This window comes from Oryzias latipes, chromosome 22, assembly GCF_002234675.1.
Source record: "Oryzias latipes chromosome 22, ASM223467v1".
NCBI classification, from domain to species: domain Eukaryota; kingdom Metazoa; phylum Chordata; class Actinopteri; order Beloniformes; family Adrianichthyidae; genus Oryzias; species Oryzias latipes.
Genome location: NC_019880.2, coordinates 19,324,449 through 19,328,458, shown reverse-complemented (window position 1 = coordinate 19,328,458; position 4,010 = coordinate 19,324,449). Strand labels below are relative to the sequence as shown.

At 41.5% G+C, this 4,010-nt stretch overlaps 1 long non-coding RNA gene across 4 annotated transcripts; it reads right to left on the bottom strand.

Annotated features, from left to right (window-relative positions):
- Window positions 1-577: 577 nt before the first annotated feature.
- On the bottom strand, window positions 578-3,223 carry LOC110017560. 4 transcript variants are annotated; one of them, XR_002292986.1, is made up of 4 exons: window positions 3,180-3,223; window positions 2,991-3,074; window positions 2,617-2,913; window positions 578-825 (listed from the first exon to the last, which is right to left on the bottom strand). It is a non-coding gene; the product is annotated as an uncharacterized LOC110017560 (long non-coding RNA). The 4 variants fall into 4 exon arrangements; XR_002292988.1 differs by having other exon boundaries at window positions 2,617-2,910; XR_002292985.1 differs by having other exon boundaries at window positions 2,991-3,050; window positions 3,180-3,220.
- Window positions 3,224-4,010: the final 787 nt, after the last annotated feature.

The following is a 4,010-nucleotide window of genomic DNA, read 5'->3' as shown; positions in this document are numbered from 1 at the left end:
TCTTTCATTTCTTTACAAATATCTCTAACAGTTTAAATTGAAAATCAAATTGAATCGAATCAAATCAAGTGGATCAAAAGAATTGGGAATCAAATCAGTCCAGGGTCTGTTGAATCAAATTTATTTCACTGAGCAGTCAATAGCCTAGATATTTTGTGTGGGCCACCTATGTGCCCCATTTGCCCATTTTCACCCACAGACATCCTTTGTCCACCTGTAAGAGCAGTAAAAGCTTTAAGTTTGTAAACCATGTATATTTAATTTGTCCTGAGATTTACTTTTTCTTTCCTAGACTTCTGTCAAACACTTGCTTTCAAATGTAATTGTAATAAAAAATAATTAGCAGAGAAGCAAGTTATACACAAAAACATCAATGTGACCATAAAAATCAATGACCGCACAGCTGCTAATAAACATGCGAGGAAAATGTATAGAATGTACAGAAAATTTGGTATTTACGGAGTCCAGTTGTGCAGGAGTGTTTTTTTTCTTGAAAGCATAACATTACACCTGTCTAACTACAGAACACTTTCGGACCCAGATGCTGGAACCCAGAAGAAACAGAGAGAGACGAGCGTGGCAGGTCAGAGATTTAATGGTAGATTCTGGAGGCAGAGCGTGAGCAGGGCTTGAGGTAGGTCCCTGGCGTGAGGCAGACGCTGGTAGCGTCACTGGTGGGTTCCTCCAAAGGAATGTGCAGCCCTCTGAAGCGGAGGTCCGAGGAACAGAAGCAACGGCAGAGGCTCGAGGTGTGACCGCAGGAGAAGACAGAATGGGGGATCCGGGCTGAGGCTGATTCTGGCGACCACTTGTGGTTATGGATTCCTGGGGGTGAGCAGAAAGAGTTTAGGCACAGGCTTGGCGTAGCGTGAAAAACTAGAGCTTGACATGAGGCCCAACTATGCACCATCAGGGGCAACGGACTGGCGAAGAATGATGATCCTGGAGCTCCTTAAGAAGGCAGGTGAGGTGATGAGGTAAGTGGTCGCAGCTGGGATGAATCAGCAGCCAAGCGGAGAGGAGAGGGGGAGGACTCTGACAGAGGCACCATATGCACACCTCTGCAGTGACCCACATTTATGCTCAGGAAGTGGAGCTTTTCGAAATACCTTTTCATTTATCTACTTGGTCATTTACACAGAAATTAAAATTCAATGATGGCAACTTGGCATGATGGGACTGAACTTGCAAAAATTTTAGAAGATTTTGGCTTTCCATTCTTATGATTACTCACTTCTCATTTAATACTTTGAAATGACCTCAATTGAAACTGAATATCTTTCAGTACCTCTGACGGACTGCTTCTTGTGGTTTTTAAAATGTTGCTAAGAAGCCTAATACCCTCACTCCATGTTTGATACTGGAGTTCATGGCTGTTTTTTCGGACAACACTTCTACCAAAGGAAGTAATCAGAAGCCAGCAAGACTCTGAATATGATTTAGTCTTTTTCAGATACTTCAAGGACTCACTTAAGCAGCCAGCAGCATGTACTCATTCGCACTGAAGGCTCCTCCACTCCTTTTTGCAGAAAGTAGCTGTCACAAATGTGCTATTCATCACTCTGTCAGAGCTCTGAGCTTCAAGAGCTGTCAAAATCAATGATGGTAAACAAACCATTTTAAATAATTTACTTAAATAAAAAGTATGTGTAAATTTGTGTATCAGTAAAAATTTTTTAATTAAATTTGTTTGATTTTTAAACAAGAAATAACACAAATTTACATCAAAAACAAAAAGCCTTACAAAGAAAAAAGAAAATAAAACATAACAGCAACCATTCCAGAAGTGTAAACAGTAAGATAAGTTTGATCATGCAATGACCAGAGAGTTTGTCCCATTTATTCTTGTTAGCAAATTTGGCTGTAGTTGCAAATAAATAGTCTCTTCAAGTTGGTGAACCCCAAAAACTGTTGTAATTTCTTATTGTTGGTTGGTGGTTCCCATTTAGAAACGGCATTGATTTTGGATGGGTCGGGTTGAATGTGTCCTGCCTCGAAAATGTATCCTAATAATGAGATCGTGGTTGCGTGAAACTCGCATTTCTCGGCTTTAACATAAATAACACAACGTACACGAGTTTCATGTTGGGCAGGATCTTGTGAGTAGATTAAATTGTCGTTGAGAAACAAAAATGAAGCTGTTGAGAAAATCCCTGAGAACATCATTAACCAGTCATTGGAAGACAGCAGGAACCCAAATGGCATAACCAGATATTCAAAGTATACTAATTGAGTATTAAACACGGGCTTCCATTCGTCTCCCTCCTTCATTCGGACAAGGTGATAAGCGTTACGTAGATCTAATTTGGAGAAGATACGAGCTTCCTGATCTCTCTTCTTTAAGACGGATGTCAGAACATAGAGGGGCTGAAACTAGATTTTCAAACGTGTGAGCTTCAGGTTGTGGCATGGTTTCTCTGTTTCAGACTCAGCAGACAGCATGTAGCCTCATCCTCCGTACTAGGCTGATCAAAAACCAGCTTGAATTTTTCAATAAACTGATCATAAAGTGGGGAAATAGGATGAGATAATAAATAGGCTTGAGCCCACTGCATAGCTCTGCTCCTGAGGGAAAAGACATTCAGGGTTATTTTACTGTGATCAGGATGATAGTACCTTGGCGGTTGTGAAATAATTAGCCGACATTGCAGGAAGAAACCACCACAGTCCTCCACCTTTCCGTAAAAGGGTTCCGGCTGCAGGCGGAAGTTTCCCTGGACTCAAGAAGGAAGCAGCGGTAACCATGTTCCCTGAGAGGGGAAGCGGAGCCGCGGACATAGGAGTTATACTTGTCATTTGGCTGGTTAAATCCATCAAGGCTTGTGGGATCCCATCAATTCTGCTAAACAAATCCGGTTGTGCTGAGCCTATCTGAGTTAAGGTGTCGACTTGACAACCCAGGAAGACTCCCTGCTGGGAAACCGCAAAATGTAAACTTTCCGTGTCCGGAACCTTGGCCAAACATAAAATAAGTTAAGGAGACAACTGACCCAGCCACGTTGACCGTCTGAGACAGCAGCTCCCCGCTAAGGCTGCCCTACAGAATCTAACTGATGAAAAGAAATAAACAAAGCCTGCAAACAAAGATTACCAAAGTCCAACCCCAAACTAAAATAACAAAACCTAGCAGTATAAGACTGCTGAGGACAAAGAGGGAATAAAAAGAGAAAGAAACCAACCAGCACAGCTCCAACACCCAACCCAAATGTTCCTCAGCCTCCTGCTCTGCTCTCTCTGAATGCCTGCTCCCCTCGTTGAGGCCTCCTCTGACTTAAATACCTGGCAGGTGCTGATCAAGATCATTGGCCACACCTGCCAGGTGAGCAGAATGACAGGGGGTGTAGCAAAGCAGCAGCAGCAAGACGTAATCAGACCCTGGCTAGTCCTGCAGTCCCACTCAAAACAGTTGAACCTGCTGAAACACACATCCAAGTCCAAACACAGGCCCCGACGCAAATGCAGAAACCTGAGGAAAAACAAACCTCGGCCAAAACACAAGTAATAGTGTCGGAAGGTTGTTTACCTTTTTCCCAAAAAGATAAACCCACTTCACAGTGACGTTGTCAGTAGCCAATCTGTATTTTTTGTGAAACAATTTTTTTGCCCCTTGTACAACACTATAATATTTTTATGATTTTTTTTCCCGCTCAGGAAGTAAATGGAATCAAGGTACTTCCTTGATTCGAAAGACCATGACACAAATCTTTGTGTCCTCTTACTTATGGTAACCCAAAGTTCTTTGTTCTACCAAAGTCCTCTTTTAGATTTATGTGTTATAACCAACAATTAACTCAAAGCAGAAATGGAAAAAGAACAAGGACTTATCAGGATAATTGAAATAAAATGCAGAAATTCAAACAGCTAGTTTAAAAACTACAGAGAATTTCACGAAATGTCACAGCTCATTTGAAAAGTAGCTGGACAAAACAATAAATGTAACTACAATTGCTAGTCCTTCACATAAACTGTATACAATTATTCCAGCACCATCTATTGGCTGAATAATAATA